The sequence below is a fragment of the Triturus cristatus genome, chromosome 10 (assembly GCF_964204655.1).
Source record: "Triturus cristatus chromosome 10, aTriCri1.1, whole genome shotgun sequence".
Lineage (NCBI taxonomy): Eukaryota > Metazoa > Chordata > Amphibia > Caudata > Salamandridae > Triturus > Triturus cristatus.
In genome coordinates, this window is record NC_140593.1 from 168,104,658 (window position 1) to 168,117,456 (window position 12,799).

Genomic DNA, 12,799 nt, shown 5'->3' on the forward strand with positions numbered 1-12,799 from the left:
GAATGTAAAATGTAATTGAATATTCATATAACAAATGTTACATGCATACCTATCTACACCTATATATATCTGTACTCAGAAACAAATTCTGCCGTTAGTGATCATACATCAGACCCAGAACCTCATGGAAGAGGTGTGGCGCCATGGCCAGGGCGACTGACTCTGGAGTCTGGGGATTACGGTTTGATCCCCGGCGCCGGTGGCAGATTTGTCCCACACCATGTGACTCCAGGCAATAGCTTGCTTAATCTTCCCGACGGCCCCCAGCGCCTAGAGACCCTTATGGGGGATTATTCGCGCTTTACACAAATGTGGATATTATTAGTTGTCATGCGCCTAACAACCGATGTACATGTGGATGGATGCACATGCAAAACCTCCAGAATAAACATACTTTACCTCAAAACTCGACTCCAAAAGTGAATGACTCAGCACGAGAAAGAACCTGGCAAGTGCCAAACCGCCACCAAAGCAGAGCCTCTCAGGTTGGTGCCAATTAACCATACACAGGCGTGGAAATACCCTTACTCGATAATCACGGAATGCAGAGATCTTTGTTAACAAATATTCTGAAAAGAAATCCTTTACGTCTCTTCTTTTATTTTCCTTCGTCTTTGTAATATGTACCATAGGGATAATACAACACATACCAATATTATTATTACTACATATTTAAAATCGTATTACTAATACTTATATCGATACAATATGTTCATTTTACTTACACACGCTTCTATGTCCCTGTGATCAATGCTCTGAACAATTCAGATTGGATAATGGAAATGGCATTTTTTTTAACCATCCTAGGAAAGATCCTTAGGCGTCTGCAACTCGTCCCGATTGCGGCTGAACCCCCCCCCCAGCGCCGTGAGACCCTCACAGGTGAGTAAAACGCTCTATAAACCACTGATTGATTGATTGATTGACCTTGTTAGTGGACGGGGGCGGGGCTCTGACCGTATACCCCTGATCTTAAGACACTGTAGTAGCTACCCAGGCAGGGTAGGGTAACCTTCAAAGCCACTACTATCGTTCACAGAGTTCTCTTTCCGAAGCTGTCCCGATCTTCTGGCTGCAAAGTATACGTGGTATAAGCTGTCCCGATTGCTAAGCTCGCTCTTTGGTGTGTGCTGGTCATATGCAGAACCGCTATTGGCGACAGAGCCTTTTCTATCGCAACAGCTGAAATACAGTGCTCCATGGCGCAAGGATTAACAGATGCGTCAGAAATTGACGCATCTGTTGGCACTAAATTGACGCTTTGTTGGAGTTGCTCATGAAAGTGACTCAACTCCAGCATTGCGCCACAATAGATGGGTGAGTCCCGTTCAAAAAGCCCTGCGTCATTCCTTACACCTGGTCTGAACAAGCGTAGGGATTTTGACTCAGTGAAGGCGTAGAGTGACGCAGTGAAATCTTGTAGATTTCACTGTGTCAGTTCTTCGTGGCTTTTTCAGTGAAAATGCCCATCCTACATAGATTACACCTGATGCAGGTATAATGTGACAAAGGGCTTTACAACGTGACGCATCTCCCTAGATGCATCACGTTGTAAATGGGCCGCAACATTTACGCCACGGCTACGTCACAAAAGTGACACATCCGCAGCACAAAAGTCAAGCAAGGGGCTTGTAAATCTGCCCCATGAATTTAATCCCATTGACTTTGTGATGTGGACCCTCCCTGTTCCTATTTATGTTTTAGAAAATTACTAAAAACCCAGGGGCATATTTACAAACCCCTTGCTTGACTTTTGCGCTGCTGTTGCGTCACTTTTGTGACGCAGCTGTGGCGTAAATGTTGCGGCCCATTTACAATGTGAGGCATCTAGGGAGATGGGTCACGTTGTAAAGCCCTGCGTCACATTATACCTGCGTCAGGTAAAAGTTTTCGACCCTGTTGCCGGAAGTTGCTGGAAGAGGAGGAGTTTGTACACGGAGCTCATGGAGTTTGGAGCTCGGGGCTGGAGCTTGAGCAGGACTAGCCATCGCTGCCATCGTCGCTTTTGCTCGCTCACTCACTCCCGTCTGCCTGTTTGCTCCCTTCCCTCCCTCAGCCGTGTAACCACTGCGCCGCACTGACCTGCAGTTCTGTGCGAATCTGTGCAGCACCCGCAGCTTCAGCAGCACCCCCACTGGTCCATTCGAAGAGGAGGTGGTGAGCGACGGGACTTGGGAGAGCGGACTGCAGCTTCGTGCACAGGTTGCGGAGCCCAGTGAAGAGCCCCCTGGCGGGAAGGAGCACGCACATCTGCACGTCAGCTGTGGTGTGCTGACAGTGACCGGCAGTGGTGGAGGCAGCAGCAGCGGGAGCGGCTTGGGAGACAAACATTGAGAAGCTGCGGGTGCGGGTGCGAGGGGACCATGATATCAACTGCCCTCCCTCCTGCGGTTCATCTCCACACCGCTAAAACCTGCCAAATACAACCCTTCAAAATATGATCAGACTATCAGGGTAAGAGCCCTCGCTGGAGGCAAGCGTAGCTGCCCTTTAGCAGGCAGCCGCAGCAAGAGTGATCCCCTGGAGACTTGCAGAGGTGACCTGAGTAGACCAGGTGCAGCCTGCAATTTAGCCTCGAGAGCCCCGCTTGCCTCATCCTCGCACCAGCTCTCTACTGCAATGCCATAATCATCTCAATTCCACCACAGCCCTCTCCATTTCGTCTCCTCGCCCCTGGCCGCACAGTCACAGAGTTGGCCCAGCCGTTACTTTAACCTGGCACAGACCCACTCTAGTTTCACCCCTGCTGTTCTATAGTCTATTATCACCAGCACTCCTACCTGCAATCTCATAAGAAGAAGACAAGGAGCGGGAGTGGGAACAGTAGTAGGTGCCCAGGTGATACTCAGACTGCCCCTGGGCAGCCGTCTTATCTAGCATTTACTGAACCCAGCTGCCAGGAGGGTCAATCAATCATTTAAATTGCAAAATAAGTACAGTCTTTTGCACCATTGCAACCTACAAGTCTCAAGGTCCTTTTAACAATAAACCATCAGGAAGATGGGCAGCCTCTCATACCAGCAAAAGCTCTCCAAGAATGAGATTGGGGCGAGTGAGGAAAGTTCAAACAAGGCCAACCAAAAAAAAAGCGCAAAGACGAAGGCTTTCCCCGAATGCTTGGCTGCATCCACAGCGGCCCTCATGCAGCCTCAATCACCTGCAAATTTAAAACTAGACTCTGACTCAGGGCACAAATCTCAATTCTGGCAACCCTTGCTGAAAGCCCAATCCGTCATACGGCCCCGCCCCCCGCCGCAGCAGGCTGCAGAGAGGGCAGCCGCGGCCCAGGAACACCAGATCAACGAAGCGCTGAAATCTGGCTTTACAGAACCCACAAAATCGACGATAAAAAAGACCTCATTAAGGAACTACTTTAGGAACTCAGCACCAGCGATAGCCTTGAAGAAAAAACACAGCCCCCCGGATAAGTTTCAGGCTCCCTCTCCTACGATCACAGCAGCAGAGCTGCTTCAAATTTTAGTTCAGGCCATGATCCATGCAGCAGCTGGTGGATTTGACAGCTTGCCGCCATTAAGCTCCCCAGGAATGACAGAATTCCTCCTCATTGATAACCCGGACGCCCTAGATGACAGCCGTTCACACCAGGCCTCAGGTCCGTCACTCCCGATAAACAGACAGCCCAAATTGAAAAAGCTCCCTCTCAAGTTACCATCCCCAAAGACGCCTCCTTGTTAACTTTTCAGTCCGCCCCGAATCCAAGCCAGTTTCCTCCAATAGCACTACACTCACAAGTTATGACCCACCAATGTGCCCACCTCAGTAACTTTAAACAGTCGCATTTAGAAAGCCCTCCAGATACTGCTGACTAAGGTGATCAAATGGTCAACCCGGAAGGGGTCCACGAGAATATAAATCACACTCCTTTAGACTTATCGTTCTTCATCAACAAACCTAAAAAGTCCACCGGCAAGGAAAATGCTCCATCAACTGACCTTAATGATCTTTGGTCACAACTACTACAAACCCTTGAAACCGCGGCTGCAGCACTAACTTATCATTCAGACAAAATGGACCTGCAGGTGCAACTTTTGCGGTGTACATCGCTGGGATTGATCAAAAACTGGAGGCACTTAACTCACTCATTATAAAAGCTCAATTCCAAGTCCAACTGGTCCAATCAGTATGCTGCTATTCTCCCATTATCGACTCTCTATCGTCTTTACCTCAATTTCTTTACACAGTACTAACTGAGATTAAGAAACCACCATTGCGGGGCCACCCGATTCTTCGCTCCAGGCTCTCAGCTCGGTCCAGGGACCTACCCCAGTGGAAGAGCAGCCCGACATTTTTCTCCATATCTTACAGAGCCAGCGGATTGCAATGCAATTCCCACTGAACCACCACATAATCACAACACGCATCGGTTGTCGAAACGGAAAAAAAAGGCAGAGGAAGAGCCGGAACAAACATACAATGGAAACCAAAATTACAAGTGCTAGTCATTTCCCAAAGATCAATACAGAGTCATCACAGGAACAGCCAGCTACATCAGGAGCAAGCCCGAGCTCGCAATTAATAGCGCTCCCACTGGTTCCTCAGACAGAACTCTCACAATTGAACAGTCAAAAAGCAGGACCACCTCAAGACCTACGGCTCTTCTCGCAGCTACCTATCCAAGTAACATCTGGATTTAATCAATCTCCTACAGAGACGCCAGCATTCAACAAAGGGCGACCGGGAACTTCAAACTCCCAGACACCACTTTTAGACACCAGCCCCATTCGCCCAACTACAGAGGAGGACAATATCCTATCCCTGCAGTGTACAGCTAAAGAACTTGTCCATGTGAATCCCTCAAACCCATCAAGCCACCAACAGTTGGCGACCACGTGTAAAAGAACTTCCGCTTTACCTTTAATTACCCATCACTGAGAATTGTCTCTTCCATCGCCCGCAGCATGTGCAACCAAGCTGGTTCCCGAAGAAAATTCAAAGCAAACAAAGTTGTTAACCATTGATGAGGTCGTTATGCAAGCATATAACTGCCCAGGCACCAAACTGCTGCTAACCCCAGAATATGTTTCCCGAGGCCCTCATGATATTCTTAATCGAGGGAACATTCTAAGACTTTTTAAATCATCCCTGGACCCAAGCACTATGCAATCGAAAGACATAATTGCCATTGAATTCATACCAATCATACGAAACCAAGCGGGTGAAGCAACCCAAATCACACTAGCAATTCGAGAACTGGTTCAGTCAAAAACTGATCAATTTAAAAACTGGGGCATAATAATAATAATACCCAGAGTCCCCCGCTACCTATTAATGCTAGAAAAAAATCAGGTTCACGCTTCCAGTGTAACTTTGGCCCCTTTTTCAGTATTAAAGTCAGAAAGAAGCCGTTCGCCAGCAGCAACTCTAGAGCATATAACTAATCAGCAAAATCCTGAAAGTACAGACTGGTCCTGGCTACCAGGAGCTTTATCCAGAACCCGGAACAATTGAAACACCTTTAACAATGGCCTAACAATATGTTCCTGGAATATCAACGGATTTGGGCAGAAAAATCAATCCACAGCCACCCTTGACTTCTTAAAGGAATATGACATCATTCTTTTACAGGAAGCCTGGGCAGTAGACATTATCCCCATCAAAGGCTACCTGGAATTTATGTCCTTTGCCTCAAGACAGTCCAAGTTCAGCAGGCCGAGCAGCGGACTCATGATCTACGCATCAACCAAACTATCCCAACGCATCAAACAGATAAAATTTGAAGAAGACTGGCTCTCCGGAATAGTGTTGGGAAGCCCACCCACTGATAGCTAGCTGCTCCTCCTCAATGTCTATATAGCTCCGTGTACCATCGAGAAAAAATCCAAAAGGGATTGTTTGACCAATATCGTCGTTTACAACCTACTAAGTGAGCACGGCAGCATACCTAGCATAATTTCAGAAGATTTCAACACCAACCTCTACTGCAACCCACCCGAGGACATTGCTTGCCCAATGGTTCCTCCACACTTCGCTTCACAGTCGGTCACCACAGGAAATAGACCATCGAAACTGGGGGAGTATGCTGTCATCCAGCTAAGCAGCGCAAGAGTCACTATATTGAATGGGCGCTTTCACATGGACACTCCTCTAGTCTGGACACTAACAGATGGCCAAACCCACTCCTTCTTGGACTTTTCTTTAGGGAGTTGGCACAATACTCCCTCTGATTGAGAGTTATCACATCGCACCACAAGGTGAGAGCGACCATCGCCCACAAATTATAACACTATCCGCCAATATCCCACAACATCAGGAACTTGCCCATACCAATTCAGGTTGTCATACATAGAACCTAAAGCGAATTAAATGCTCAGATGGTGCGGCTCTCCCATGGATGGAAAAATGCAGAGCTCTACTACACTCACCACCGGACACAGATTCCTCTGTTATCAGTAGCAGGGTTAGCTTCATAAATCAATTATTTGAAAAGGTTCCACCCAAGAGGAGCACCCGGCAACAAGTATTTCAATTCCGCTTCTCACCAGCTACAAAAAAACTAAAGGTGCACAGAAACCGAGCCCTTCGCTTGTCAAGGGAGAGCCCAGGTAACAAAACTAAATTCAACATTAACAAGCAAGCCCTAGCAGCTTTCCAGCTCGCAATACATAGGGAAAAACAAGCTGCCTCGGATCAATTTTGGCTGAAACTTATTCATGAAAGCAAGAATTCCCAATTCAAAGCAATTCTGGTCTCTCGTAAACAGGGGCTTACAAGGCAGAAGCAGCCACGGCAGCACAAACATCAGCGCAGACAAATGGACCCAGTTTTTATCATCTCATTTTAGAGATCACAACAAAAAGGGCGACCATCCTAAATCCCTCAGTTCAGCTAATGCCGCGATATCATCTCCGGAAGTTAAGAGCTCAAGCCGACCTGGCCTTGCCCCTCAGCTAATAACGCTATAGAAGAATTAACAAACGAGGGCTATGAGAAAAACAATGATTTACTGTTGGAGACCACTTGGCATCAGATGATCTAAAAAACAAGATCTCACACTCAATAAGGAAAGCCAGGGCCGAAGGAGCCCCAGGGCCAAACGGTCTTCCTCAGGCCATGTTCAAATTAGATGTTGAACTATGGTTAGTTTACCTGACCCCCCTGTTTCTCCACTGCAGGTTAAATAATACTATTCCAGAGTCCTGGAGAGATGCTATCATTCACCCAATTTATAAAAGCGGGAAGAGAATTGATCCTAACAATTATCGAATGATAGCACTCCTCGATGTCGAGTCTAAATATTATACCAGCATTTTATTGGAAGAGTTGTTGGCCTGGGCCGATACAACAAAGTGCTTCCCTTTTAACCAGACGGGTTTTGTGGCCAGTTCTGGTCGCACAACTAATTTATTCACGTTAACCGTCCTGATAGAGAAAGCGGCAGTCCAACAAACTCAACTACATTGCTGCTTTGTTGATTTTAGGGCGGCCGTCGATCGAGTGCCCCAGGGCCTGCTGTGGCAAAAATTAGAGTCCTGGAGCATACCTCTGACCCTCTAACATGCTATAGTTCAACTCCACTCGGAAACATGGATTATAATCAAGTTGGGCGAAGGCTGCAGCGTCTCCAGGAAGATTGGAACCAAAAGCAGTGTCAAACAAGGCTGTGTGCTGGCCCCACTCCTTTTTAACTTATTTATATCGGACTTATCCCCAATACTGCCACCCCCTCAACTAGACGGAACCCGCATCAGTAGCCTGCTATATGCCGACGATTTGGTCTTGCTAAGCCACACAAAAGTAGGCCTACAGAGGCTACTTGTTGAACTGCTTCCTTATACTACAAGAAACTCTCTAGAGTTGAACTTGCTAAAAACAAAAACTATTTCTTTTGGGAAGCATAAGAGGTCAAGTGGAGGGTGGTATTTCAATAATGCAGAGCTTGAATCAACACCTCACTACAAATATCTGGGAATCTTTGTCGACTGAAAACAATAGAGGGGAAGGACAAGATGGGCTTTTACTGCTCGATCAGGAGCAGAAGGTCCAGTATAAAAAATTGCCCATACACATTTAATCAAGAAAAGATTATGCTGTTCCTTATAAGTAGGACATTAGAGAGTCACAAGAGATAAGGATCCCATAATTCTGACAATATGGAGGATTATTGGGAATCCAAAAGTTTGGATAGTAATGCCCTCACACACCCTTGCAGGTGTCATGCTTCATCATCTGGGCTGCTCCTCGTCGGGTCGGCGGTGCAATACCCGACGGGCCCCCTAAAATTAGGGGCTCTTTGGCGGAGATCTTTTTATCCAAATGCCGTGTGGTGAAGTGCGGGTATGGGGCCACTGTCGTGTATATAAAGTGAATTAAAATAGAGTTGGGAGTGCCGAAGAAAACAAGTTTTTTATTCTGGAGGTCTCCTACCCTAATTAAAAATAAAGAGCAAGGCACTAGTCTGGGTGTGATGTCTCATATAGTGTGTTTCCTTGTTCTATCTAGTGTGGGTCGACATGTTTCTCGCTAATGTATGTGTATCCGGGCGATTCTTCAGGACCATGGAATAGATGACTATCTACACAAATAGATTACGTGGTAAATTTGCTACTCACGGTGAAAGTACTTATAGGCTAATGTGTCTGGATCTACCTGTTCAGGAAGACAAAAAATTGTTTGAGAAGTCTATTTGTTGTGAACACAGAACATAATCAGCCTAGGGGTGATCTCAGAGTGACTCTTATTCCTCATCATTAGCACACGTGTCGTATTTAATATCGTGCTAAAATAATAAAAGTGAACAGGTGGTAAATCTCCACAGTGAGCTAATGTGACTCTAAGCCCATGTGGAACAACCATGATGTAGCAGCAGAAATAAAAAAGGGGCACTCACCCTATTCAGTAAAATCCCAGGCATCATCAGTACCCGGTGGTGTATGCATAACGTGAAATTCCTATAATATTCAGGCTGAAGAAACAGACAGTTTGTCATAGAAATAGCTATTTCACAAAGGTTGAAGGTAGACCTCGAAGAGTTAACAAGAGTAGGTGTCAATTAAGTCTCTATAACAAGTAAATACAGAGTCACAAACTCACTCCCTTTACACTGGTGTTATGAGACCAATGTGTCCTGAGAGATGTAAGGGGGTGTGTATAGGGGTAAAAGCCTCACTTATAATATTGGACAGTCAAAGCTTGAAGTGTGAGTTATCTACACAAAAAATATATTGAGTTCACACACTCACTCCCTTTACACTTTGTACTATACACTATGTGTCACGGGAGATGTAAAGGGGTTAGTAGAGATAATTGTCTCACTTGTAATATCCGACAGTCAAGGCTTGACCTGTGAGCTGTCTAAACAGGATTATTTGAAGAAGGAAAAGAACATCGTGTGTAAACAAACTCAGGTGCTCATGCTGATTGAAATTGACAGTCATAGTGAATCGAAAAACGTGAGAACATACTATATTCATAGTTCAAATGGACCGATTAAATGTGATTCTAGAAACGACAAAATCGTCATGAACAGCAAAATACGAGACTCACAGTATTAACTCACAGAAGCCAGGTGGGGAAAGGAAAATCAAGTGTATTTAAACTCTGGTATTACTTTTGGTAGCAATCGACCATCGGAGGGGTTTAAAACCAGTGAAGGAATACTATGTTGTAAGTTGAAAAACCAATTGCATATGAGTAAGAAAACGCCGATTTCGGCGAGAGCTAAGGGAAGTCAGAGGTTCGGGAGTCTAACATACAAAAACTCGTAATGTTTACTTACAACTGTTTCCCGTTGTGCTGGCTGCTCGACCTACCCTATCCACCGGGTCCGGGAGGTGTGCAAGTCAGTCCCTCGTTTGTTTTTTACTGCTCGGGAAACCACGTGTCAATGGGTGTGGTTTGTAGTGTAAGTCTAATAGTTAGTCTTGCACTAGGTCGATACGGCGGCCATCTTATAAGGGTAAAAAGTATTTGAGAAGCGAGGGGTAATGTTTGTTAGAGATTTTGGCAAAACATTCTGATATAATAATAGAGATAATGGTGGTGCAAAAGGCCAAAAGATGACGTTTTTGGCGATAATAGGTCGCCGATGTTTCAAAAAGAGATCTGTAGGAAGCAGGGATGAAACAACAAAATATAGAAATTATATTATGGCAATATTGTTCCTGTTGCTTATAAGATATAAAATGAACTCAAGTGGTTGCTAGAAACATTCATTATGAAGTGCATAATAGGAATGTATCATGTAGGATAAATTCACAATGTTGATAAGATGGTGGACCAACAGCACTGGACAGTACATAGGGATTGTATCATGTAGGACAAAATTGCAATGTTGATATGATGATGGACTAACAGCACTAGACAATAACTAAGGTCCAAACGGCTCAGTAAGATGAGGGGATAATACCACTTGGAACAAAAGTAGAACTAGGTTAAGATGGAGCACCAAGGGATATCGTCATTCAACCCACTGATATGTGAGGATAAACGGTGTATCCATCTTTGTTCCTTAGTAAACAACCCGGATTTAGACGAGTTCTGTGAAGCTTCCAGGACTACCCATTTAAGGGAGTCCGGGGAGTGGGCTTTTTCCAAGAAGTGGACACACATTTTGGTGTTGTTTTTACGACAGCGGAAATTGCTGCGATGTTCTGTGATCCGTATTTTAATTGGACGAGTGGTCATCCCCACGTAGTAAAGACTGCAGGGACAAGTCAGTAAATAAATACAATTTGCTGTGTTACAGTTTGTGTGTGTTCTCATTTCCCAAGTGAACGTCTCATTCAAAGTGATCGTCTTATGTATAGAGGTAAAGAAACAGGCCGTACAAGTGCCACAGGGGTAGTGGCCAGTAACAGTAGGTAGTTGCCAAAGCGTCCCCTGTCTGTTGGTGACCTTTTGTTTTGGTCTAGTGTTGATCAATATGTCCTTCAGGTTTCTTGAGCGTTTGAACGCGAAACGTGGTTGTTCTAGGTGTAAAGATCCTGTGTTCAGTATGCTCCATTGTTTCTTTAGCACCTTAGTGAGTTTGTTTGAAATTGGTGTGAAAGTTGTGACGCAAGTGAGTGTCTCTTGTTCAGTCATACCTTTCTCCCTGGGTTCTAAAAGAGCCTTTCTGTGGTTGTTACGCACTCGCATGCGAGCAAGTGAAATACTCCTCTGCGAGTAGTCTCTTAATGTCAAGTTTCTGGTCAATATCTCAGATTCAGCCTTATATTCATTAACTGTGCTGCAGATCCTTCTTATCCTTAAGAATTGGCCGAATGGTAAGTTTTCCTTAAGAGCTTTAGGGTGGTAACTATTGAAGTGTAGTAGACTGTTCCGGTCAGTGCTTTTTCTGTACATGGAAGTGGCTAAATGTCCTCCCTCAAGTTTAATTGTGAGATCTAAAAATGCAATAGCAGTGGGTGAGAAAGTGATGGTAAAATTCAGATAGGGGTTAAGATTGTTGATCCAAACAAAGAAATCTTCGTAAGTCTCTGAATTACCCTTCCAAAAAATCTAAATATCATCAATGAAGCGTTTCCATAACAAAATATTCTCATTGTATGGGTTGGAATCATGATGAATGTGTTGTCTCTTGAAGGCTGCCATGTAGAGGCAGGCCAGACTAGGAACAAAGGTACTCCCCATGGAAGTACCTTGTGTCTGGTGGTAAAGTTGGCCCTTGAATTCGAAGAAATTTTCAGTTAAGGCCAATGTGGCGCATTCCATGATGAAGGAGGGGGGTGTCAAAGATTCCCAAGTTGTAGTGTATAGGGCCTCCTCAATGACCTCAAGAGTAGCCCTCTGTGGGATGTTCGTGTAGAGGGCCTCTACGTCGAGGGTCACGAGGAAGTCTATCTCAAGAGCCCTAGGGAACTCTTCAAGTAAGCGTAGAACATCTGTGGTGTCCTGTAGATATGAGGGTACCAGTTTCACCAGGGGTTGTAGGAAGTGATCACAAAACTGTGATAGTGGTTCTAAAACCGAGTTGATTCCAGAGACGATGGGTCTCCCTGGTACTGGGGTTGTCCCCTTATGGATCTTAGGAAGGATGTAAAAGTAAGGGGTCTTAGGGTCCTTTTTGATAAGGAACACAGCCTCCTTCTTGCTAAGCCATCCTTGATTTTCGGCTGAGTCTACCATACCTGTGATGACACTCGTAAGGTGTTTGGTAGGGTTGCTGGCAATAGGGGTATAGTAATTCCTATTGCTTAATTGCCTGAGGCACTCAACGTCATAATCATTGGTGGTCATTAACACTGTCGCTCCACCCTTATCTGCTTGTTTAATGGTAATGGTTGGGTCATTCGCTAAGGATTCTATTGCCTGCAGTTCTCTCTTCGGCATGTTGTTGTTGTTAAAGGGTTTTGAGATAGACAAAGCTTTCACCTCTTTGAGGACAGCTTGCTCATAAGTAATCACTTCATTGGGTATCATCCCATTGTTGGGGGTGAAGGTGGAAGGGTTATGTAACCCTGAGTCATCGTCCTGTTGGTACTCTTTGCCGTCAAAGAATGCTTTTAGGCGTAATTTGCGAAAAAAACGATGTAATTCGCATGTTTGTTTAAAGAGGTCAACTCATGGTGTGGGAACAAAGCCTAGGCCTTTCTCTAGTGCTTCTTCTTCCATGTTGTTGAGTACTCTAGAAGACAGGTTGACCACTAAGGTCTTTTTTTGTTGTTCGTGTGGCTCCGGGTCTCGTATACCCTCTGTTGTGGATCCTCCTATTGGACCCGTGTTTCTTGCTGATTCCCTCTTCTTCGCCCTCGCCCTCTGCCCCAATCTCTGCCTAAAAAAGGCTGGCTCATGCCTGGGGGTGCGAATTGAGGTGGGCCTTGTGGAAAAAGAGGGTATT